The sequence below is a fragment of the Oncorhynchus gorbuscha genome, linkage group LG05 (genome assembly GCF_021184085.1).
Source record: "Oncorhynchus gorbuscha isolate QuinsamMale2020 ecotype Even-year linkage group LG05, OgorEven_v1.0, whole genome shotgun sequence".
In the NCBI taxonomy this organism is placed as follows: Eukaryota; Metazoa; Chordata; class Actinopteri; order Salmoniformes; family Salmonidae; genus Oncorhynchus; species Oncorhynchus gorbuscha.
Window position 1 is genome coordinate 48,562,243 of NC_060177.1, and position 27,307 is coordinate 48,589,549.

At 44.4% G+C, this 27,307-nt stretch overlaps 1 long non-coding RNA gene across 1 annotated transcript; it reads left to right on the forward strand.

Moving 5' to 3' along the window:
* Positions 1–90: 90 nt before the first annotated feature.
* Positions 91–26,448, forward strand: LOC124035136. Its single transcript, XR_006838689.1, has 2 exons — positions 91–391; positions 25,872–26,448. It is a non-coding gene; the product is annotated as an uncharacterized LOC124035136 (long non-coding RNA).
* Positions 26,449–27,307: the final 859 nt, after the last annotated feature.

Consider the following 27,307-nt stretch of genomic DNA (forward strand, 5'->3'; position numbering starts at 1 on the left):
GGGGCGGGTGGTGAGGAGTGTGGGATGGGCCGTGGCCGAGGCCGAGAGGCAGGATACATTTCTCCTTGTGTTTAAAAGCCTGACCTCAGCAACTTGCCAACGGCCTTTGATCAGCAGGGACTAAAAACACCTATAGGTACGGCGGCCATCCTGCTACAGCCTCTCCTAATGGCCTGACGGACAGAGCAGGGTTGTCCTTGCCCTCTGTAACTCCCTCCCTCCCGAGACGTGGCTGGAGCTGGGCACTGTCTGCACGTCCTGTCCACCCAGGAAAGGGCCGGCTTTGAGCGCCTGTCGTCAGAGGCTACCGGGTGTCCTGTGTCACCAGATGGGCCAAGCTCCCTGTCAAGGACAAAATGTATCCGTTGGAGGGAGAGAGGAATATTGCAAGGTATGATGAATAAACTGGAGGCGTACAGGCATTCCACACAAAGCAAGGGAGGAGCGGAGAGGTAGGGAGGGAGGAAAGAAGGGGGGTCTGGCTGCTGTGGGCTTGGGTTTACGGACAGCGGCTGTCAAACGAGCAGGGTTTTATTTATTTATCGTTGGACTGGTTAAGAGATGGTGAAGGTCAGGCTATGTGTCTACTCCCCAGTTTTGTTGTGTGAGCCGGATCAATTTATGAAATATGTCTGTTAACAATACTGAAGATGTAATCTCTCACTCCTTCTCTCTCTCTTTCTCTCTGACTTTCTCTCTCTTCCTCTTTCTCTCTTTATCTTTCTCTCTCGCTCTCTCCCCCGTCTCTATCTTTCTCGCTGCGGTCACCGTGAATACCTCCTCTTCGTTTATGCCTGGGATGAAGAGGTCACTGTCGTTCTGAGGAGGAAGGGGAGACTAGTCTAACTTATAGACTTTAGGTTTTGTCAATACGGTCGTTGTATGGGTTCATGCCATTTAGGCTGCCTTTTACTTGATGCTGATGGACGGGTCTTCATCAATGAGTTTCTCAAAGACCATCACACTAGAAAATATCCCTCTTGCGCTCCGCAGAATGCGATATACACTGAGTGTACAAATCATTATGAGACAAAATATTGAAGTGCCTTTGAACAGGGTATGGTAATAGGTGCCAGATGCACCCGTGTGTGTCGAGAACTGCAACGCTGCTGGGTTTTTCACACTCAACAGTTTCCCGTGTGTATCAAGAACGGTCCACCACCCAAAGGACATCCAGCCAACTTGACACAATCTTGGGAAGCATTGGAGTCAACATGGGCCAGCATCCCTGTGGTACGTTTTCGACACCTTGTAGGGCCTGTGCCTCACGAAACTGAGGCTGTTCTGAGGGCAGAACTCAATATTAGGAAGGTGTTCTTAATGTTTTGTACACTCAGTGTAGCTATCAGACCCATTTTCCTAGCTCTTAGTATTTATTAATGATCTTTAAAAATCTGAGTTTACGTAACGCATGTACAGGTTCACTGTAGGTACTTTCAGCCTCTGTCTATGAATGGACAGGGCAGTGACATCACAAATAAACCTGGCATGAACAACAACAATACTAGCTAGCTAGTCTAAAAGTGAAAGAGTCTCGGGCCCAGTTCCCTATGCAGTCTTAGCAGAAGGATGAATAGGGAAGACTGAGTATCACCCTCGTCTGCTCTCCTTCTCCACAGTGCCTGACAGGGATGGGCCGCTCTCAGCACAACCACACGGCTGCCTCACTGTCAGTTTGTGTGTGTCAACTCTGCGCTGAGCCGTAGCATAATTCACCCCATACTGTATATTTATCCTCTCTCTTTCATTGTGTTTCCAAAGAGAGCACTTCCAGGGTAAGTCCTGTCTGTCTCTCTCGTTCAGATCGTCTGATTCTCCGGCCCCAGACAGGCCTGTGGCCTGGATGACAGCCGGAGCTCCGGGCCCCGTGGTCCCTCCTCGGTTAGGGCACCAGAATGGTATACAGTTCCCATTTATCCATCTCTCCCTTCCCCTCTCCTTCCTTCCACCCTCCCATCTGACAGTTCAGCTTTCGCATAACTTGGGTCAAACCCCAAAGCAGAGACGACGATCCGCCCTCCCATATACCATAGAGGGTTTGACGGTCTGCCTCGTTCTTTCTTTTTATTCTGTTCAACCAAAATGAAGAAGTAAAAGAGCATGTTGTTTGGAAAGTGTGGTCGAAACATCTGAGTTTAATAACGTGGGTCAGATTGTGTGTCTCCCTTCAAATGAACTGAAGGTAGTCTGGGAGGGGTGTAAGGGGTGTAAAGGGGTGAGGAACGTAAGCAGTTTGGGAAGAGCGAGCAGACCGGCAGGGGGAAGTGCAGGACGGCTGGTTTGTTTTGGCTGCGTCGAGAGGGCAATTTATAGACATAACTATAAACACTACACTGGAACAACTAATCCCCAAAACGCAAGATTAAGAAATTAGGGATTGGGTTCCAAAATGACCCCTGATCACAGGGTTCCTAGGGAGTTGATTGACAGGACACGTGACAGGGATACATTGCCGTTGGTGGAGGAAGAGATCAGAGTGGAAAATAACAACAGGGACACGCAAGACATTTGCATTTTGTAAATAGAGGCTTTGGGGATTTCAGGGTAGAAAATGACGATGCGATTTTCACAACTTGCAATACAAAACAACAATCTAAGTGCCGCCTATCAGATCTTTACTTCTAGCTGACCCGGATGAGTTTGACGGGAACGCTTTATGCCCAGGGTTGAAATAACTTCCCTCCTTCTCATAAAATGGTGCTCTGAGCACACAAGTACCGTATTCCCATTACACCATACTCACGATTCAACATACTACAATTAACCCCTAGAAATGAAGAGATTGGTAAGCGGATAGTGAATCTATTTCATCCATGTAGCCCTATCCACACTGTGTGTTCATCTAAATGACATGGAAATAATCCACAGCAACTCTTTTTCTCTCTCTTTCTTCCCCAGACTTCAGAAGCTTTGTAGATCTTTAATTATGTATCGCATTCTTTTGCCCTGTTTTATGGAAACTCCAGACTGGATCCACTCAAGTCATCGACTTGAAAGTTTGAAAACCTCCAGTGACAGGAATACTAATATCTGTTTCGGCTCATGCATATTCAATGTCCACTCGGCTCCCCAAGATTTATGTCAGCCCGAGCCGGAGTGTAGTTTTCCACCATTGGAGATAATAGCATGCTAAATTGATGTTATCGGGAGCAGGTTTTTTCCCCCTCCTCTCCAGGTCGGGGTTAGGAGAAGACCCACTAGCGGGAGGAGACATTCAAGCTGCTGGCGTCGGTAGTGAACACCTACGCTCCGCGGCTCCCCCCCCGCTCGCCGTAGTAGGGACTCAAACGCTGTCATTGGGAAAAATAGCATATTTTGGAAGGAGATTAGGGGGTATCCCGTGGATGATCTTTTAATTAAGGACGGTTGAGTTGTGCCCACTCTGGTGGAGCAAACGCCCAGCTGCTAATGAAGTTTAAACAGACATACTTTATTTCATTAGGGCTAATTGTTGGGGCCCAAAGTCCGGCCCTGCTTTGATCTGCCTGTCCCACCGTAATCTTCCTGGCAGATAGCATCTCTCCCGTTCTCCCCGGCTCCTTATGAGATGCTGCTACAGGAGGTCCACGGGTTAATTGAGACCGCCGGGATGGAAGTGTGTGCGGTGTGTGTTTGTGCGTGCGCGCGTGTACGTATTAGAGCGGCAAAAAGAGGGAGGGCAGTGGAGGGAAGGAGGGAGGGGAGAAGAGATTGATGGATGTGTTTGTGGCCTCAGTCATTCTGTTTTCTCAGGCCCTCCTCCCCTCCGTGTTGAAGTCTCTGTTGTCTGCTGCACCAGGGCATGTTGGATTCTCCCTCCCTGTCTGACTGTTTGACTTTAGGGACACAAGGGGGCCACCGATCTGCTTCATCCTCTGTGTGTGTGTGTGTGTGTGTGTGTGTGTGTGTGTGTGTGTGTGTGTGTGTGTGTGTGTGTGTGTGTGTGTGTGTGTGTGTGTGTGTGTGTGTGTGTGTGTGTGTGTGTGTGTGTGTGTGTGTGTGTGTGCGTGTGCGTGTGCGTGTGCGTGTGCGTGTGCGTGTGCGTGTGTGCGTGTGTGTGTGTGTGTGTGTGTGTGTGTGTGTGTGTGTGTGTGTGTGTGTGTGTGTGTGTGTGTGTGTGTGTGTGTGTGTGTGCGCGACAGGGGTTATTTTAGGGGGCACAAAGTACGTAAGGGTTGAGGTGGGTGGTCAGGAGGTGTTCAACTCCCAAGTCGAAGAATTTCAAACACCTGAAACATATTTTTTTCCCTGCAAATTGGAGCCATGATAATTATATCTAATTGTATGTAAAAAATAAAATAAAAAATCTGTCTATTGTTCTGCATAGGTTATCTAAGCATACCTGTTGAATTGTGATTTTAATTAATGATGCACATTGATTCATTCAACATACGGTGCCGTTTTGTTACAACATTAATAAAAAATTGATTCAAGTAATTTGTCACTGGCCTACACACAATTACCCCAGAATGTCAATGTTTTATTTTGACTAATTCATTTTTAAAAAATTTTATCTGAAATGTCGTGAGTCAATAAGTATACCCGTTTGTAATGCCAAGCCTAAATAGAATCAGGAGTAAGAATGTTCTTAACAAGTCACATAATAAATTGCATGGACTCACTCTGTGTGCAATAATGGAGTTTAACACGATTTCTGAATGATAATCTCATCTCTGTACCCCACACATAAACTTATCTGTAAGGTCCATCAGTCGAGCAGGGAATATCAAACCCAGATTCAACCACAAGGACAGGGGAGGTTTTCCAATGGCTCGCAAAGAATGGCACTTATTGATAGGTGGGTAAAAAAAAAAGAAGAAAAAAAGATATTGAATATCCATTTGCACGTGTTGAAGTTAATTACACTTTGGATTACATTACACCTAGTCACTACAAAGATATAGGTGTCCTGCTAACTCAGTTGCCATAGAGGAAGGAAACCGCTCAGGGATTTTGCCATGAGGCCAATGGTGACGTTAAAACAGTTACAGAGTTTAATGGCAGTTATAGGAGACAACTGAGGATGAATAAACAACATTGTAGTTACTCCACAATAATAAACTGATTGACAGAGTGAAAGCAAGGAAGCCTGTAGAGAAGAAAAATATGCCTGTATGCAACAAGGCACTATAGTAATACTGCTATGTTTGGGGCAAATCCAGTTCAACACATTACTGAGTACCGCTCTCCATATTTTCAAGCATAGTGGTGGCTGCATCATGTTATGGGTATGCTTGTCATCGTTAAGGACTGGGGAGTTTTTCAGGATAAAAATAAACGTTATGGAGTTTAGCACAGGCCAAATCCTAGAGGAAACCTGGTTCAGGCTGCTGTCCACCAGACACTGGGAGATGAATTCACATTTCAGCAGGACAATAACCTAAAACACAAGGCCAAATCTACACTGGAATTGTTTACCAAGAAGTCGGTGAATGTTCCTTAGTGGCCGAAAATTTAAATTCAGATTGACTCAAAAGGCTCTTCTTTTGTGCCTTAGGAGTGTAGCACACCTGCCACCTTGGTATATAGCATCATAACCCTAAAGACTAGCCACCTTGCCAGCTAAGATAGACAAGCTACTCCAACATGATTGATAGCCTGAAATAGCTTGATAGCTAGTTTTGAGGTTGAGGATTGGGAACCTCTTTAGCTGGCTTAGCTAAAAAGCAACTTTGTAAAATTGCTAGGTAGCTAGTACTACAGAAGAACAATATTTATTTGATTTATTCATGAAGAAGGAGTCAATAGGCTACATGCACTGTAGCTTGATTCATTCATTTGCACACATACCTCCTGCGAATCCTGCCCATCGCCGGCAGCCACTTTTAGAAATGGATCACTAGCCAATTGAATGATGTCTCCGTATCTAGCATTACCCACCTCATATGTATGAACCGCACTCCACACTATTCTACGGTATCTTAGTCACTTTGAAATCGTGTTTACATATTGCATCACCCATTTCATAGGTATATACTGTATTGTATTCTATACTACACCACTGACTGTTAAACAGCCGTTCTCCAGCACATCAGAGGCTGCTGCCTATAGGCGTAGATTATGGATCACATTCCACTTTAAGGAAATGAAACACTAGCCACTTTAACAATGTCTCTGTATCTGGCATTACTCATCTCATATGTATAAACTGTACTCTATCCTATTCTGCGGTATCTTAGTCACTTTAATCGTTTATAAATATTGCATCACCCATCTCATATGTATATCCTATACTCTGTACTGTGCCATTGTATCTTAGTCCAATGCCGCTTAGACATACATATTCTTATTAATCCATTCCTTACTTAGATGTATGTGTATTTTGGCTACATGTTGTCAAACGGTTAGATATTGCCTTGTTAGATATTACTGCGCTGCTGGAGCTAGAAGCACAAGCATTCCGCTACACCCGCAATAACATCTGCTAAACACGTGCCTGTGACCCCCCCTCCTCCCCCCCCAAAATGGATTTGATTTTGATTTCAAATCAAATCAAACACAGTGTGTGTCACTTGACACTCTCTCCTCCACTGACAACACTGTTTGCACGCATATCTTTAGTCCGTGGTGGACCTCGGAATGAACCACTTACTTAGGGAGAATAGGGTGCCCCCTCCGCAAAATACCACTGGCAGATCTTTTTATAAATAATTAGGATCAAACAAATGGGCTTAAAAATGTATTTTAGTCATTGATTTAACATCTGAAAAATTCAAAAACAGGACAAATCCGGGCATGATTCCTCTGAAGTGTGTGCATGTGTCTGTTTGTATATGCATACACATGTTCATATGTGTGTGTGTGTGTGTGTGTGTGTGTGTGTGTGTGTGTGTGTGTGTGTGTGTGTGTGTGTGTGTGTGTGTGTGTGTGTGTGTGTGTGTGTGTGTGTGTGTGTGTGTGTGTGTGTGTGTGTGTGTGTGTGTGTGTGTGTGTGTGTGGAAGAGAGTATTGCCATGTTTTTTTTCTCAACATGTGTCTATACATATATATGCACTATATCTCCCTGCATATGTTTGTCGACCATTGTTTCCCAACATAGTATTGTGTGCATAGTACTGTATGTGTATTTGAGAGAGAGACAGAGGGAGAGGGAATGAGGCGGAGGGCGGTAGAGGTGCAGAGAGGTCAGCGGGGGCAGCAGAAAGCAAGGCAGAGCAAGAGGGAGTGGGGGGGCTCTCTCTAACTGGCCTGATGGAGCCATGGGCTCTCTGCTAATTGGGTCAGTGCAGCGGCAGGCAGGCAGGGACAAACCCTGGGCTGGAGAACAACACCCAAACGAGCCCAACAAAACCCTGAAAGCTACTTTAGTCTGGGTTGAGCCATATGGCAGAGGAGCAGGACGCAGGCTCACTGAATCTCTTGCTTCGCTTTCATCTGGTGCAGGGAGAGACCGAGAGAGAGAGAGGGAGAGATGGCTCCCCTGACTAATGTAATGCCCCCAAATCACTGGTTGAGCAGGAGAGAGAAAGAAGAGAGAGAGAGAGAGCCAGAGGAAACAAACACTCGTTGAGGTAAACACAGGCTCACGCTCTCTCATCTCTATCTCTCTCCCTCGTTCTCTCTCACATACACTCCCTGAATCTCTGTCTGCCTCTCACTCTCTCTCTCACTCTTACTTTCTCTCTCTAACCCCCTCCCGCTGTCTGTTTTTCTCTTTTTCTCTCCCGCCCCCTCCCATCTCTCTGTCTCTGTCTCAGTCTCTCTCTCTGTCTCTCTCTCTCCCGCCCCCTCCCATCTCTCTGTCTCTGTCTCTGTCTCTGACTCAGTCTCTCTCTCTGTCTCTCTCTCTGTCTCTCTCTCTCCTGCCCCCTCCCATCTCTCTGTCTCTGTCTCTGTTTCAGTCTCTGTCTCAGTCTCTCTCTCTCTCTCTCTCTCTCTCTCTCTCTCTCTCTCTCTCTCTCTCTCTGTCTCTGTCTCTGTCTCTGTCTCTCAGTCTCTGTCTCTGTCTCTGTCTCTGTCTCTGTCTCAGTCTCTCTCTGTCTCTCTCTCTGTCTCTCTCTCTCTGTCTCTCTCTCTCTCCCGCCCCCTCCCATCTCTCTGTCTCTGTCTCTGTCTCAGTCTCTGTCTCAGTCTCTGACTCAGTCTCTCTCTGTCTCTCTCTCTGTCTCTCTCTCTCCCGCCCCCTCCCATCTCTCTGTCTCTGTCTCAGTCTCTGTCTCAGTCTCTGACTCAGTCTCTCTCTGTCTCTCTCTCTGTCTCTCTCTCTGTCTCTGTCTCTCCCCCCCCTCCCATCTCTCTGTCTCTGTCTCAGTCTCAGTCTCTGACTCAGTCTCTCTCTGTCTCTCTCTCTGTCTCTCTCTCTGTCTCTCCCGCCCCCTCCCATCTCTCTCTCTGTCTCTGTCTCTGTCTCAGTCTCAGTCTCTGACTCTGTCTCTCTCTGTCTCTCTCTCTGTCTCTCTCTCTGTCTCTCTCTCTCCCGCCCCCTCCCATCTCTCTGTCTCTGTCTCTGCCTCTCTCAGTCTCTCTGACTCAGTCTCTCTCTGTCTCTCTCTCTGTCTCTCTCTCTGTCTCTCTCTCTCCCGCCCCCTCCCATCTCTCTTTCTCTGTCTCTGTCTCTGTCTCAGTCTCTGTCTCAGTCTTTATATTCTGATAAGAGATGTCTAAACTCTGCATATTCATACCTGCCCTCTCTGTCTCTGTCTCTGTCTCAGTGTATTTTGTTTTCTTTCTCTCCCGCCCCCGTCCCATCTCTCTTTCTCTGTCTCTGTCTCTGTCTCAGTCTCTGTCTCAGTTGATGTCTATCTCACTGTCTAATCTAATATTTCCTTCCCATCTCTCTGTCTCTGTCTCTGTCTCAAAGTTGAGTCTCTCTCCTGTCTCTCTTACTTTCCCGAATGAACCCCTCCCAAATCTCTCTTTCTCTGTCTCTGTCTCTCTCTCTCCCGCCCCCTCTCTGTCTCTGTCTCTGTCTCAGTCTCTCTCTGTCTCTCTCTCTCCCGCCCCCTCCCATCTCTCTGTCTCTGTCTCTGTCTCAGTCTCTCTCAAGAGAGAGAAGGAGAGAGAGAAGAAGGGGGACTCTCTCTCAGTTCATTTATTAATAGCCGAAGAGCTTGCCAATAAGTGAGTGATTTATATTCTGATAAGAGATGTTAACTAAACTGCCACATGCATATTCATACCTGAAGCTGTTGATTAACAGTTGCTATGTTATAGCAGAAAATGTATTTTGTTTTCTTTCGAATGGAACGCGGCACGAAATAGTCAGTCAAGGCCGTTCCACATCTCCACAATGAGATTTACTGCTTTAATTATCCAAAGTAAAATGGCCAAATTATTCATAGGCTGCTTAAAACCCAGTTGATGGAATTATGCATCACAATTTGTGAATAATCTAATATTTCCTTCAGATTGTGGCGGAATAGTTCATTTATTAATAGCCGTACACAAAGTTGAGTCAATACGTCGGTCCTGGGGGTAGGAGTGCTTTACTTTCAAGAGAATGAACCCCTTATTAAATATGTCAAAGGGAAATGGGTGTCAGCCGTGTGAGTTTGCAAACAAACAGAGGGAGAGAAGGAGGAAAAAAAAGGAGCGAGAAAGAAGGGAGGGGGGCTAGAAGCAAGAGCAAGAGAGAAGGAGAAGAGAAAGAAGGGGGGGCGAGAAGGAGCAAGAGAGAAGGAGAGAGAAAGAAGGGGGAGAAGGAGAGAGAAAGAAGGGGGACGAGAAGGAGCAAGAGAGAAGGAGAGAGAAAGAAGGGGGGCGAAGAAGGAGCAAGAGAGAAGAAGGAGAGAGAAAGAAGGGGGGACGGAAGGAGCAAGAGAAGGAGCAAGAGAGAAGAAGAGAGAGAAAGAAGGGGGACGAGAAGGAGCAAGAAGAAGGAGAGAGAAAGAAGGGGGGCAAGGAGCAAGAAGAAGGAGAGAGAAAGAAGGGGGGCTAGAAGGAGCAAGAGAGAAGGAGAGAGAAAGAAGGGGGAGAGAAGGAGAGAGAAAGAAGGGGGACTAGAAGGAGCAAGAGAGAAGGAGAGAGAAAGAAGGGGGGAAGGAGAGAGAAAGAAGGGGGCGAGAAGGAGCAAGAGAGAAGGAGAGAGAAAGAAGGGGGGCGAGAAGGAGCAAGAGAGAAGGAGAGAGAAAGAAGGGGGAGACGAGAAGGAGCAAGAGAGAAGGAGAGAGAAAGAAGGGGGGGGGGGCGAGAAGGAGCAAGAGAGAAGGAGAGAGAAAGAAGGGGGACGAGAAGGAGCAAGAGAGAAGGAGAGAGAAAGAAGGGGGGACGAGAAGGAGCAAGAGAGAAGGAGAGAGAAAGAAGGGGGGCGAGAAGGAGCAAGAGAGAAGAGAGAGAAAGAAGGGGGGCGAGAAGGAGCAAGAGAAGGAGAGAGAAAGAAGGGGGGCGAGAAGGAGCAAGAGAGAAGGAGAGAGAAAGAAGGGGGGCTAGAAGGAGCAAGAGAGAAGGAGAGAGAAAGAAGGGGGGCGAGAAGGAGCAAGAGAGAAGAGAGAAGAGAAAGCAAGGGGGACGAGAAGGAGCAAGAGAGAAGGAGAGAGAAAGAAGGGGGACGAGAAGGAGCAAGAGAGAAGGAGAGAGAAAGAAGGGGGGCTAGAAGGAGCAAGAGAGAAGGAGAGAGAAAGAAGGGGGGGGGGCTAGAAGGAGCAAGAGAGAAGGAGAGAGAAAGAAGGGGGGAAGAGAAGGAGCAAGAGAGAAGGAGAGAAAGAAGGGGGGCGAGAAGAAGAAAGGGGCGAGAAGGAGCAAGAGAGAAGGAGAGAGAAAGAAGGGGGGCTAGAAGGAGCAAGAGAGAAGGAGAGAGAAAGAAGGGGGGCGAGAAGGAGCAAGAGAGAAGGAGAGAGAGAAAGAAGGGGGCGAGAAGGAGCAAGAGAGAGAGGAGAGAGAAAGAAGGGGGGACAAGAGAGAAGGAGCAAGAGAGAAGGAGAGAGAAAAGAAGGGGGGCTAGAAGGAGCAAGAGAGAAGGAGAGAGAAAGAAGGGGGGAGAAGGAGCTAGAAGGAGCAAGAGAGAAGGAGAGAGAAAGAAGGGGGGGAGCGAGAAGGAGCAAGAGAGAAGGAGAGAGAAAGAAAGGGGGGGGAGCGAGAAGGAGCAAGAGAGAAGGAGAGAGAGCAAGAGAGGGGGGACAAGAGAAGGAGCAAGAGAGAAGGAGAGAGAAAAGAAGGGGGGCTAGAAGGAGCAAGAAAGAGAGAAGGAGAGAGAAAGAAGGGGGGGCTAGAAGGAGCAAGAGAGAAGGAGAGAGAAAGAAGGGGGGCGAGAAGGAGCAAGAGAGAAGGAGAGAGAAAGAAGGGGGGGCGAGAAGGAGCAAGAGAGAAGGAGAGAGAAAGAAGGGGGGGCTAGAAGGAGCAAGAGAGAAGGAGAGAGAAAGAAGGGGGACGAGAAGGAGCAAGAGAGAAGGAGAGAGCTGCTTACAGTGTTAAACACACTGGCCCCTGGGTAACAGATGAAATATTTAAGGCAGTGTTTATTAGCAGGATGAAAGACAAAGGGCTTCTTCCCTTTGACTTGCGCACATTGACACTTGGCACATAACAAACACAACCAGATCGGGTCTTGATCCATAATGGATGACTATCCCACTTTCAAAAAGAGCATTATTAAAGAATGAAAGAAAAGAGAGGAGAAGGGAGATGCTTTCTCCTCTGTAAATAAATATGAACATTTTGTTGACAGCATCGATAACACAAAGGTTTGGTTTAAATAACTACACAAGTCAAACACAGGCACAAGTGTGGTAGTATTAATTGCACGTCAGAATGATATCGCTAACATAACATTGGCGGTATCGCCAGTGGAAGTAGCCGCTACTAAAGATGACCCATGTTGAAAATGAAAATGGAACTTTGATTTTGAAACGCAGGCTAATTCGCTACACCTTCTATACTCTCCCCATAAGCCAAACTTGTACTGTACCCAACATCAGAAGTGCCTGGGAGAGCTGACAGTAAGTATTAATACAATTCTTAATATCACTCCTTCCTCAGTGACAGTTGTCTTTCATAGGAGCCAGAGGCCTGGGTGACGTTTAATGTTGTTAGCAGTTTAACCCTTAACCTCTGTCCTTGAGTCCCTGTCATGTCCGAGTGGCAACCCGAATAAGCACTTTTGACACGGGGGCTCCCGACCTGCGGCCCCTGCCTCTGCTGACAGATCCTCACAAAGGGCCCCTCCACCATTGATTTCCCTTTGCTGTTATGCAAATGGGAGGGCCTCGCAGTCTCTGCCCGGCGCTCAGAGGAAGGTGGGGGTAACAGAGAGGAGCCACCTTCAAAAGTTTGTATTTGTCACAGTCCTTTTCATCCTTACCTCCTCTCATGACTGTTTCCCCCTCCTAGCTGGGGATTAAATGCTCCATAACACAGACAAAAGCATGCGAAGCACAGACACACACACACACACACGAATGGATGAGCCACACACGCTTACACCCACTCGCACATACGTACACACATGATAATGATACACTCGTGTTTCATCTCACATTCTTTCGGACCCACGCTCAGTCATTGGACACAAAAGCGCTCCCCGTAGTTGTGGTTGATATGTTACCCTGCCTAATGCCTCTACCGGCTGTGTGTTTGTGTGTCCCGGGGGAATCCAGGCTTGGCTGGTGTGGTGACCTGATAACATCTGAGAATAACTGATGGCTTTGCCCACATGCTGCAGCCCTGCTCCAGAGCTGCAGGACCCCCACGGCTGTCCTCCCAGGGCCTGTCACCCTCGCACTTTTCAACACCTCCACGACACCCGCTTAATACAAATTCCAGTGGTGGAAATCCAAACACACTCTGTATTTTTTTTCTTCTTTAAGTATACCTCCAGGACAATTTCTCATGATGTTTGAAGTGAAAGCACTGTACCAGTCGTGTAACCATCTGCAATCGGCTTGGAAATGGATGAACCATGAAGACCCTGGAGTCGTTTTGAACTTGAGTGTCTCTCATCAACCTCCTTAACCCGAGCTAAAAGGAACTAGCTATGCTATTTGAAGAAATTAACCACACGAAAGAACTTGACAGGTAGCTGTCTAAGTGTGTTGTACATTTCCGCAAAATTATTTTCCAAACGGATTTGATCGTTTCAAGCCAGAAGAGGTTATGCCTGAAAATGAGATTTGAGTTATCGAGGCTTTCTCATACAGTTGACTTGCTTTTCTTTCCAGCTTTTAAAAACTCCTGTAAATGATGGTGTTTCGAAAGAGACAAGAGAAGAAGAAAAAATCTGTAAAAACACGAGTTGGAGGCTGTTGCTCTTGAAATATTTCACCGTAGCCCTGACCTTCAGATGACATGGGGTTATCAAGGCATCAGAACATGCAGTCCAGGGACAGTAAGACATGACATAAAACAAATAGGGGAGACTGTTTATGCAAGCCTGATGTGGTGATGAAGTTCTCTTGTTTTTTTTCCCACCCAGTTGTTCAGAAACTCCTTCGCATTCCATTTACATATAGTTACAAAAACCCTTGAGAGAGTTGGAGTGAGAGAGAAGGGGGCGATTGGAGGGCTCTTACAGTCAACTTGTGTGCGTTGTTAGTCTGAGAGTTCTGCTGAACCAGCATCCCCAGGGTTTAGATAACTCTCTCTCACACACACACACACACACACACAGAACCCTGGACCATGTGTGTGCGTGTATGTGTGCGTGCGTGTGTATATACGTGCATGTGTGTGCTTGTGTATCGTAACACAAAGCCTTGGAACCATGACATTTCACACCACATACCAATGTGCTTGTGCTGTGTGTCGTCTTCCCCAAATTCTCACGGCACCAGAATGCGAGAGAGAGAAAATGAGAGAGAAGGAACTTGGGGAAAAATAATGCATCACAGCCAGTGAGGAGATGGACGTGATCCACTCAGAAGGAGGAAAAATAAACAAGAACAGAATGGGGAGGAGGAAGAATGGGGGGGGGTTACTAAAAACAGAAAAGACGTGTTTCCATCCCTTTCCCAGCTGTTTTCCCATGGAAAAGGACAGATTGTCATACAGCGTGTTACAGATGATGGAATTGTTGTGATCTGGAATGGACAATTTGTGTCTGCTTAGCTACGTAAGTTAATGACCCTAATTAGCCTACTCCTTACTGTGAACAGTCAATGAACAATTAGCACAGCTAAAGAAGTTTCTCGTTTAGTCCTGTTTGGGCAAAGGCATTTAGTCCTGGTTGGGCCGAATACAATAAATTGTATTATATACAGTGCTTTCAGAAAGTATTCACGCCCCTTGACTTTTTCCACATTTTGTTACGTTACAGCCTTATTCTAAAATGTACATTAAAAAAATATCCTCACCAATCTGCACGCAATACCCCGTAATGATGAAACGAACACAGGTTTTTATAAATATTTACAAATGTATTAAAAATAAGTATTCAGACCCTTTGCTATGAGACTCGAAATTGAGTTCAGCTGCTTCCTGTTTCCATCGATCCTTGAGATGTTACTACAACTTGATGGTAAATATGGTAAATTCAATTGACATGATTTGGGAAGGCACATACCTGTCTACATAAGATACCAAAAAAATGTCTGCAGCATTGAAGATCCCCAAGAACACAAAGACCTCCATCATTCTTAAATGGAAGAAGTTTGGAACCACCAAGACTCATACTAGACCTGTAAACTGAGCAATAGGGGTAGAAGGGCCTTGGTCAGCAAGGTGATCAAGAACCCAATGGTCACTCTGACAGGGCTCTAGAGTTCCTCTGTGGAGATGAGTGCCTCTGTGGAGAAGAACAACCATCTGTGTAGCACTCCACCAATCAGGCTTTTATGGTAGAGTGGCCAGACGGAAGTCACTCTTCAGTAAAAAGCACATGACAGCCCGATTGGAGTTTCCCAAAAGGCACCTAAAGACTCTCAGACCATGAGAAACAAGATTGTCTAGTCTGATGAAATATATATATACACTCTTGAAAAATTGGTTTTAAATCTCAATGAGCCCTTCCTGGTTAAATAAAGGTTTAATAAAATAATAATAATAACAGTGCCAGTCAAAAGTTTGGACACCACCTACTCATTCAAGGGTTTTTCTTCCTTTTTACTATTTTCTTTATTGTAGAATAATAGTGATGACATCAAAACTATTAAATAACACTTACGGAATCATTTAGTAACCAAAAAACTGTTTAACAAATCAAAATATATGTTAGATTCTTCAAAGTAGCCATCCTTTGCCTTGATGACAGCTTTGTACACTCTTGGCATTCTCTCATCCAGCTTCATTGGGTAGTCACCTTGAATGCATTTCAATTACCTTGTTAAACGTTCATTTGTGGAATTTCTTTCCTTCTTAAGGCGTTTGAGCCAATCAAATGTGTTGTGACAAGGTAGGGGTGGTATACAGAAGATAACCATATTTGTAAAAGACCAACTTTAAGATGTGAAGGTCAGTCAATATTTCAAGAACTTTTAAAGTTTCTTCAAGTGCAGTTATCTCTGCTGCAGAGGATAAGTTCATTAGAGTTAACTGCACCTCAGATTGCAGCCCAAACAAATGCTTCACAGAGTTCAAGTAACAGACACATCTCAACATCAACTGTTCAGACTGCGAGAATCTGGCCTTCATGGTCAAATTTCTGCAAAGAAACCACTACTTAAGGACACCAATAAGAAGAAGAGACTTGCTTGGGCCTAGAAACACGAGCAATGGACATTAGACTGGTGTAAATCTGTCCATTGGTCTGATGAATCCAAATTTGAGATTTTTGGTTACAACTGCCGTGTCTTTGTGAGACGCAGAGTAGGTGAACGGATGATCTCCGCGTGTTTGGTTCCCACCGTGAAGCATGGAGGAGGAGGTGTGATGGTGACAAATTCAAGGCACACTTAACCAGCATGGCTACCACAGCATTCTGCAACGGCACGCCATCCCATCTGGTTTGCGCTTATTGGGACAATCACACCTCCAGGTTGTGTAAGGGCTATTTGACCAAGATGGAGAGTGATGGAATGATGCATCAGATGACCTGGCCTCCACAATCCCCCAATCTCAACCCCATTGAGATGGCTTGGACCGCAGAGTGAAGGAAAAGTAGCCAACAAGTGCTCAGTATATGTGGGAACTCCTTCAAGACTGTTGGGAAAGCATTCCTCACGAAGCTGGTTGAGATAATGCCAAGAGTGTACAAAGCTGTCATCATGGCAAAGAGTGGCTATTTTAAAGAATCTAAAATCTAAAATATGGTTTGTTATTAACACATTTTTGGTTAGAACATGATTCCATGTGTTTTATTTCATAGTTTTGATGACTTCACTATTATTCTACAATGTAGAAAATAGTAAAAAAAGAAAGAAAGAAAGAAAGAAAACCCCTTGAATGAGTAGATGTGTCCAAACTTTTGACTGGTACTGTATATACTGTATGTAAATAGCACTATATACATCATAACTGTAGCAGTGATGAATAAATAAAATGTCCATTGGGTGGAGACAAATTAAATACTGTTTGGGGGGTTTGGGGGGATATGACCATAGGTAGAGTAGTATGTAAGGTAAGTGACCGTTGAGGGGTTGTGGGGGGGGGGGATGTCCATATGGGGAATAGATGGGAGGGGGGTCCATTGGGAAGTAGAAGGGGGAGGGGACAGTAGGTAGCTGACTCGTGGTGGCTATTCAGCAGCCTGATGATCTGAGGGTAGAAACTATTGGCCAGTTTTGCCATACTGCCTGCTTCTGTGTGATTGGTTCGGGGAGAACATGGGGTGGCTTGGGTGACTGGGGTCCCTGTTGATCTTCTTGGCCTTCCAGCGACATCTGGTGTTGTAGGTCAAATCAAGTCACAATTTATTGGTCACATACACATTTTTAGCAGATGTTATGGTGGGTACAGTAGTACGTAAACATTATTAAACCGACCAGTGTTATTGACCAGTGTTACTACCCTCTGTAGTGCCTTGATGCAACCAGTCAGGATGCTCTCGATGGTGCAGCTGTAGAACCTGTAGCTGTGCAGCTGTAGAAACTTTTGAGGGTCTGAGGACCCATGCCAAATATTTTAATTCTCCTGAGGGGGAATAGGTTTTGTCATGCCCTCTTCATGACTGTCTTGGTGTGCTTGGACCATGTTAGTTTGTTGGTGATGTGGACACCAAGGAACTTGAAACTCTCAACCTGCTCCACTTCAGCCCAGTCAATGAGAATGGGGGCGTGCTCGACCCTCCTTTTCCTGTAGGCCACAATCATCTCCTTAGTCTTGATCACGTTGAGGGAGAGGTTGTTGTCCTGGCACCACACGGCCAGGTCTCTGACCTCCTCCCTATATGCTGTCTCGTCGTTATTGGTGATCAGGCCTACCACTACTGTGTCATTGGCAAACTTAATGATGGTTTTGGAGTCGTGCCTGGCCGTGCAGTCATGAGTGAACAGGGAGTGTAGGAGGGGACTGAGCACGTACCAATGAGGGGCCCCCGTGTTGAGGATCAGCGTGGCGGATGTGTTGTTACCTACCTTTAGTACCTGGGGTTGGCCTGTCAGGAAGTCCACGATCCAGTTGCAGAGGTAGGTGTTTAGTCCCAGGGTCCATAGCTTAGTGATGAGCTTTGAGGGCACTATAGTGTTGAAAGCTGAGCTGTAGTCAATGAATATCACTCCCACTCCAATGTGGAGTGAAATAGAGATTACATCATCTGTGGATCTGTTGTAGCAGTATGCAAGTTGGAGTGGGTCTAGGGTTTCGGGAATAATGGTGTTGATGTGTGCCATGACCAGCCTTTCAAAGCACTTCATGAACACAAATGTGAGTGCTATAGGTCGGTAGTCATTTAGGCAGGTTACCTTACTGTTCTTGGGCACAGGGACTTTGGTGGTCTGCTTGAAACATGTTGGTATTACAGACTCAGAAAGAAAGAGGTTGAAAATGTCAGTGAAGACACTTTCCAGTTGGTCAGCGCATGCTCGGAGTACATATACTGGTAATCTGTCTGGCCCTGCGGCCTTGTGAATGTTGACCTGTTTAAGTCTTACATCGGCTGCAGAGAGTGTGATCAGACATTTGTCTGGAACAGCTGGTGCTCTAATGCATGTTTCAGTGTTACTTGCCTCAAAGCTAGCATATAAGTTCCTTAGCTCATCTGGTAGGCTCATGTCACTGGGCAGCTCTCGTCTGTGCTTCCCTTTGTAGTCCGTAATAGTTTGCAAGCCCTGCCACAATCGACGAGCGTCGGAGCCTGTGTAGTATGATTCGATCTTAGTCCTGTATTGATGCTTTGCCTATTTGATGGTTCGTCAGAGGGCTTAGTGGGACTTCTTATAAGCTTCCAGGTTAGTGTCCCGCTCCTTGAAATAGGCAGCTCTACCTTTTAGCTCAGTGCTGATGTTGCCTGTAATCCATGACATCTGGTTGGGGTATGTACGTACAGTCACTGTGGGGACGACTTCATCAATGCACTTATTGATGAAGCAGGTGACTGATGTGGTGTACTCCTCAATTTCATCGGAAGAGTCCCGGAACATATTCCAGTCTGTACTAGCAAAACAGTCCTGTAGCTTAGCATGTGCATCATCTGACCATTTTTTTTTGACCGAGTCACTGGTGCTTCCTGGTTTCATTTTCGCTTGTAAGCAGGAATTAGGAGGATAGAATTATATTCAGATTTGCCAAATGGAGGGTGAGGGAGTGCTTTGTACATGTCTCTGTGTGTGGAGTAAAGGTGGTCTAGAGTTTCCCCCTCTGGTTACATATTTAACATGCTGATAGAAATTTGGTAAAAAATATTTATGTTTTCCTGCATTAATTTCCCTGGCCACTAGGAGTGCCACCTCTGGATGAGCGTTTTCCTGTTTGCTTATGGCGGTATGCAGCTTATTACCTTGGTATCAATTCCTTGGTATCGAGTCTTTGAACTGACATATAAAAACAAAAATTGACACATCAATTTGTTTGTTTCAATGTAAGCTATTATATACTGTACTTTTGTCTTTTGCAGACTCTGCCACGAGGAAACAGAATCAATAGGACATATTTTCTGGTACGGCCATCAGTGGCTGACTTTCGGAGTCAGGTCCAGTAATGGTTGTTATGTCATAATATCAGGGTTCAGATGAACCTTTAAACTGTATTGTCAGGGTATCTGAAAAACCTTATACTCTTGGGCAAAATAATTGAATGATTCTGGGAATGATGGGTTGACCTGTGGGTTTGTAGTTAAGATCAGAATGAGTGGTGGATTTGCCACTGCAGGTGAGAATTCTGCAGTTGAAGAAAGAGGAAATGTGAGAGAAAAAAATACTGTATATATAATTATTGTAATTACAGGTTCCGTAGCTGCGAGCAAAATAGCTGTAAGTTGGAGTAGAAGTATTGTGGTCCATTGGTTTACTCCGATTAGGGAAGGGATGATAGGGTAAGGGATAAGAAAAAGTGTAGAAAAAATATTATTATAATCATTTCAAAAATTTGCTGAGCATATGGACACCAACACTGTGTTTCCCATCTGCAAGACTGTGCCTTCTCCCTCTGTTGCCTATGTGTAAATGTACAGTACGCTTCCCTGAGGCATGTGGCGATTAGAAGACAACGGCAGCTAAAATCAATGGTTAACCATTCAAAGGTAGAAGGACTGGATAGGTGTCCAAGTTGTTTACACCTTTCCAATCATCCGAGATCAGTGACTACGAGTTCAACGAGCCCAGGAAATAAAGCTATTTTGGGAGACACTGACTCGACTCCGCCTTGAAGGTTTTGGCCGTTGGCTTGTACTGTGTGTGTCTTCTGTATTATAGCTGCCTGTCAGGTAGGACCTTGAGAGAACTCTGTTTGGTGTTTATGGCTTCTCTCTTTGAATTTCAATTTATCTCTCCATAGAAAAGCTGCAGGGAGAATAATCCCCTTTGAATAAGGAGAGACTCAGGTGAACTAAACCTGAACCCTGTCTGTGATGGCTTTATCGAGAGTTGTTTCTTCTTCTTCCAGCCACCATGGAAAGTTCAAGAGGCAGGGTGTTTTGTATTCACGGAGGAGAGAACCTTTGAAACTCTCTGGATGAAAGAGGCGCACAGTGTCAATCTTAAAGGTAAAGGAAAGGGAGGAGGAGGAGGGCTACTAAGGGTACAGGGTATACAGGAAGAGGAAGAAAAAAGGATGAAGGTATACACTTCCGTAGGGGGACTTAATTGTTGGGGCCAACAGGTGTGGTCAAAAGTGCACACTTCTTCAGGAATGACTTGAAAAGGGTAAGGCTTCCTTTTGCGGAAGCGAAAGGCAAATTGCTTACTTGGACAGCAGTGGGTCAGAAAGTGCGTACTTCCTCTGGTCATGTTTGTTTCATGGATGAATGTGTTACAGGTAGGTCTAGCTGTACAAGTCTGCATTGGGGTGGCTTATAAATCTTCCTCCCAAATGGTACCACATTCCCTACATAGCGCACTACTTTTTGATCAGAGCTATATGGGCTATAGCTATATGGGCTATACTTTATATTTCCACACAATAAGGTTGGTATAATACTGTGAAATTGTGAAAATGACGATAATGCCATTTTAGTGTAAGAGCTGTTTGAAAAGACCGCCTGAAAGTTAATAAGCCTGTTGTGTATTGAGTGAGATTGTACACTGAGTGTCAAAAACATTAGCAACACCTTCCTAAAATTGTATTGTACCACCTTTTGCCCTCAAAACAGCCTCAATTCGTCAGGGCATGGACTCTACAAGGTGTCGACATGTTGACTCCAACGCTTTACACAATTATGTCAAGTTGACTGACGTCCTTTCGGTGGTGGAGCATGAAACAACCATGCAGCGTTGCAGTTCTTGTCACACTCAAACTAGTGCGCCTGGCACCTACTACCATGCCCCATTCAAAGGCACTTCAATATTTTGTCTTGCCCATTCCACCTGGGAATGGCACAAATACACAATCCATGTCTGAATTGTCTCATGGCTTAAAAATCCTTTTTTAATAAGCTGTCTCATCCCCTTCATCTACACTGACTGTAGTGGATTTAACAGGTGACATCATTAAGCGATCATAGCTTTCACCTGGATTTACATGGTCAGTCTATATCATGGAAAGAGCAGGTGTTCCTAATATTTTGTACGCTCATAACTCACAAATAAAACTATGATCTGTGAATATATAAACATATTTTGTCAATTAAAACATAATCAGTAAATATGCTTCACAAATTTAAACCTGTGAATATGTAAAAAAATATATATATATATATTTCACTAACATCCACCATAAATCACAAATAAATTGATCTGTAAATATATTCTTCATAGCTCACAAATGAAACAAAACTTTGAACAAATGTGAAATGATTTGTGAAATGTGAAACATTTACTACTGTGGGATGTGCATTTGTACATTTAAAAAGTGCTTGTGGGTCTGTATTCTGTGTTTACAGATGATATATTTTTTAATTCCGCCTGTCAACACATTACAATCCACAAATGTGTCTTCAGATGAGCGTCGGACATTTATTCATTCAACAAATGATGTTAAAATATTCAATAAATGACATTCAAACTAATGTTAAATTCCACCATTGGGGCTACTGTAACTAGCTAGCTTGTCTAGTGGGCCGATGTTGGACACTACAGTTAGCTAGCAGGCGATCTCGTCAGCTTTGTTCATTTCGGAATGTGCAAATGATCAAGAACCGCTCAGTTTTAAAATCCTGCATTAGGGATCTGGCTTGCCAGCTAATGAGAAATGTTGCAAATAGTATTTGTCTATCTCTTGTCTTTCAGAGACCAAACAGAGCAATCGATGCTTTGGCAGGACAACACACACTTTCCCAATTGGTGTGGCTATAAGAAATTGGTGTGGTTGTAAGAAAATGTAACATTATCTGATGAAAAACATTCGAAATTCAGCGTGCTAGCTTAGCTAGCCAAATCATTTTTATTTGCATCCTTAGCCACGTTTATCTTACGTAGTTTCCTAGTCAAAACATGTTCTCTGTGGCTGATTACTTTGGGTTTCCCTCCCTCTAGTCTCTGTTTGTGTTGCACGATTGGATTGAGGGGATGGGCAATGTTACCAGTTAAATAAAAGGCCAAGTTATTTTATTCATACTGTCAAGCCTTTTATCAGTACAAATGATTAACCTGACAATAATAACACGAGGGTGTAATTGTGTAGCAACGCACAGGCCATGTTATGAGGATATTTCCCAGATAATCTGATAATTGTTATGGAGAAAATGTTTTGAAGTGTGAAATGACCAATTAAACGTACACCTGTGACAACTTGATCAAGCTGATGAATATGTCAAATTGCACATTGAAATGCATCAACAGTACATGCTCTGCTTCACACACATTGAAATGCATCAACAGTACATGATCTGCTTCACACACATTGACATGCATCAACAGTACATGCTCTGCTTCACACACATTGAAATGCATCAACAGTACATGCTCTGCTTCACACACATTGAAATGCATCAACAGTACATGCTCTGCTTCACACACATTGAAATGCATCAACAGTACATGCTCTGCTTCACACACATTGAAATGCATCAACAGTACATGCTCTGCTTCACACACATTGAAATGCATCAACAGTACATGCTCTGCTTCACACACATTGAAATGCATCAACAGTACATGCTCTGCTTCACACACATTGAAATGCATCAACAGTACATGCTCTGCTTCACACACATTGAAATGCATCAACAGTACATGCTCTGCTTCACACACATTGAAATGCATCAACAGTACATGCTCTGCTTCACACACATTGAAATGCATCAACAGTACATGCTCTGCTTCACACACATTGAAATGCATCAACAGTACATGCTCTGCTTCACACACATTGAAATGCATCAACAGTACATGCTCTGCTTCACACACATTGAAATGCATCAACAGTACATGCTCTGCTTCACACACATTGAAATGCATCAACAGTACATGCTCTGCTTCACACACATTGAAATGCATCAACAGTACATGCTCTGCTTCACACACATTGACATGCATCAACAGTACATGCTCTGCTTCACACACATTGAAATGCATCAACAGTACATGCTCTGCTTCACACACATTGAAATGCATCAACAGTACATGCTCTGCTTCACACACATTGAAATGCATCAACAGTACATGCTCTGCTTCACACACATTGACATGCATCAACAGTACATGCTCTGCTTCACACACATTGAAATGCATCAACAGTACATGCTCTGCTTCACACACATTGAAATGCATCAACAGTACATGCTCTGCTTCACACACATTGAAATGCATCAACAGTACATGCTCTGCTTCACACACATTGAAATGCATCAACAGTACATGCTCTGCTTCACACACATTGAAATGCATCAACAGTACATGCTCTGCTTCACACACATTGAAATGCATCAACAGTACATGCTCTGCTTCACACACATTGAAATGCATCAACAGTACATGCTCTGCTTCACACACATTGACATGCATCAACAGTACATGCTCTGCTTCACACACATTGAAATGCATCAACAGTACATGCTCTGCTTCACACACATTGAAATGCATCAACAGTACATGCTCTGCTTCACACACATTGAAATGCATCAACAGTACATGCTCTGCTTCACACACATTGAAATGCATCAACAGTACATGCTCTGCTTCACACACATTGAAATGCATCAACAGTACATGCTCTGCTTCACACACATTGACATGCATCAACAGTACATGCTCTGCTTCACACACATTGAAATGCATCAACAGTACATGCTCTGCTTCACACACATTGAAATGCATCAACAGTACATGCTCTGCTTCACACACATTGACATGCATCAACAGTACATGCTCTGCTTCACACACATTGAAATGCATCAACAGTACATGCTCTGCTTCACACACATTGACACGCCATGCCATCCTTCACTCACACACACTGAAAAGGAGGTAGCAAGTCATCAGGAACAGCAACCGGGGCTTGGGTTCCAGCATGTGGTCCTCTTGCCTCCTTTAATTGAGTGACTCCTGTTCCAAATGTCTTGTTCGGTGTAACAAGTGGTGTGTGCCGCCCAGTTGACATCTAAACTCAATATTATTATTCTATTCCTACTGCTCCCACGGACCGGTCCAATCTGAGTCAACCTAGAACCAGGACCACGCTTGGCCTGTTCTACCGCTGACCAGCTGCTTTTAGGACCTGATTGGAACTTCCCACAGGCCATTCCTGAATTGTTTGATCTGACTGCTGACTTGGCCAAGGACCTATTGCAGCGCTTCCTAACCTCGGTCCTGGGGACTCCAACGGGTGGACGCTTTGGGGTTTTGCCCAGGGCACAAATACACAGCCGATTCAAATGATCAACTCATAATAACGCTTTGATTATTATTTTACACAATGAGCAAAACATCCCTTAAAGGTTATACGCCGAACCACACTACTGACATCTTGCCATATTCTTTAGGTCAGCTTTTCCAAAATCTGAATCTGCAATGTATTTGAAATAGATTCCCAGCGTGTGTATTTGGGAATGGGTGACCTGGTGTGTCAATGTGTGTGAATTGGTGCATGTATTCTTTCCTGCATTTCAACGTGCCATCATTACGCAGTTTTACATATTCATGAACTTGATCAAGTTGTCACAGGTTTGCTTTTAATTGGTCATTTCATACTTCAAAACATTTTCTCCATAACAATTATCAGATTATCTTGAACCAATGACATGACCTGCACATGGTGTTTACGGTATGAGAAGAATGTATGTGCCTTCTATTTATCACAATACAGAGACGAGAGGGAGGGAGAGAACTGACAGTAACCAGACACTGAGCTCATGTATTGACTAGGAAACAACATTTTGATAAATGTAGCTAAGGATGCATAACAAATGATTTGGCTAGCTAGCAATCAAGCATAGATGAAACATAAAGTTATCTGAATTTATGTTTGTTTTGTTAATCAGATAACGGTACAATTTCTTACCTCCACAACAGCCAGGAAATAGTGCTTTGTCCTGCCGAAGCATCAATCGCTGTGTTAAGTCCCTGAAAGAAAACAGATTGAAAAACATGATTTCCAACATTTCTCATTAGCTGGCTCGCCAGATCACCAATTCTGGATTTTTTAGAACTGAGCGGTTCTTCATAATTGACACATTCCTGAATCAACGAAGCTGATGAGTTTGCCCGTCAGCTAACTTGGCTAGGGGGCTGATGTTGAAAGGACACACTTGGCGTTGCATGCCCCAATGGTTGAATTTAACATATATATGAAAGTCATTTGTTTGAACATTTTAACATAATTTGTTAAATAAATCAAATAAAGTTGTTCTTCATTTTTCGAGCCAGAAAGTCTTCTCCAAAGAAGGAGATGCTTTGCTTCACGTTGCGCGTCACGCGAAACAAACATTACCCCACTGAATGGAGATAGGCGACAGGAAAACATGTGTAAGCGTGGAATACAGATCCACAAGCACTTTTTTTTTTTTTCACAGATCATACTTTTTTTGTGGGTTATGGTGAATATTTGTGAAATATTGTTTACATATTTACGGATTAGGACTTTATTTACTAAATACTTCAACATATTCACAGATCCTAGTTTTATTTGTGAGTTATGTTTAATATAAACACGGATCGTGGGAGACTCATTTACAGAATAAAGAAGCAAATCTCACTACATTGTTTTTTCCTTCCGTGGTGACCACCATGTGATGAATGAATTATTCAAAACCGGGTAGTTTGGATACTGGATGCTGATTGGCTAAAACAGCATTTAGCCGTGTGTATTTGAGTCCGTATACCATGACTATGATGTATACAGAAGGACACCGAATTCACAACGAGCAACAATGTGTCTTTCAGCGTAATTAAAAAGTTGAGGAAAGAGGGGTGCGACAAAACTGCCCACCAGTGAATGGATGCATATGGTATGTAACTGTTAGCTAGCTAGTTAAATCATTTTAATGTACCCAGAAAATATAACTTGTAGTTTTGGAGGCCTAACTTGTAGCTAACGTTATTTTGTCTTATGTGTTTCAGGTACACAGAAGAGCCGATGGGAGTGAACACCCTCACAACATTGCTGCTAAAGTCCTGCAAAATAGCTGGCCCGTCGCAGATTTACACAAACCACTGCCTCCGAACCACCATGATCCGGAAACTGTTGGATGCTTGACCAGAGGCACGAGAAATACTGTCTATCAGAGGACACAGATTCACAACGTCTCTTCAAAGTTACTGGAGGCCAAATCTGGAAGTGAGGAAGCACCGTTCTTCAACAACACAGCAGCTCCCCCCCCCCCCCAGCTACAAGAACGGCATCCATTTCCAGCAGCGTGGAGCCAACACGACAACATGGGAAAGCCAACAACAACCATTTTTTCATTTGTGCACAATTAAATGGCAACACTCAGATCAACATTAATAAATAATTGGAATGTGTTAGTCACTCTAGAAGTGGCGATAATGCTTTTTTTGCATACATTTAATGTAAGCTTGCTAGCTAGCTTGTGATTATGTTTCATAGCAACCAGTCTAGCAATAAGACTTGTCTGGACTACTTCAGGCAAAATGTATTTATTTTGAATTATTATTAAAGCAACATTTTCAATCTAGATGTGTCGTTCCTTGCCTTACTGTGTTGGCAACAAATTTATAAAAGCAATAAGGCACCTCATGGGTTAATGGTACAGCATACGGCCTATGTACCACGGCTAAGGGCTGTAACCAGGCACTCCGCACTGTTGGAAGCACAGAATCGTCAAGAATGTCTTTGTACTGTATGCTGTAGAGTTAAGATTTCCCTTCACTGGAACTAAGGGGCCTAGCCCAAAACATGAAAAACAGCCCCAGACCATTACTCCTCCTCCACCGAACTTAACAGTTGGCACTATGCATTGGGGAAGGTAGCGTTCTCCTGGCATCTGCCGAATCCAGATTAGTCTGCCGGTCTTCTGGACTGTCAAATGGTGAAGCGTGGTTCATCACTCCAGAGAACGCATTTCCACTGCTCCAGAGTCCAATGACAGCGAGCTTTACACCACTCCAGCCAACGCGTTGCATTGCGCATGGTGATCTTAGGCTTGTGTGCGGCTGCTCAGCCATGGAAACCCATTTCATGAAGCTCCCGATGAACAGTTCTTGCGCTGATTTTGCTTCCAGAAGCTGTTTGGAACACGGTAGTGAGTGATGCAACCGAGGACAGACCATTTTTACGCTCTACGCACTCCTGCACTTGGTGGTCTTGTTCTGTGAGCTTGTGTGGCCTACCACTTTGTGGCTGAGCCGTTGTTGCTCCTAGACATTTCCACTTCACAATAACAGCACTTACAGTTGACCGGGGAAGCTCTAAGAGGGCAGAAATTTGCTGAACTGACTTATTGGAAACGTGCCATTGTATGATGTTGCCACGTTGAATGTTACTGAGCTCTTCAGTAAGGCCATTCTATTGCCAATGTTTGTCTATGGGGATTGCA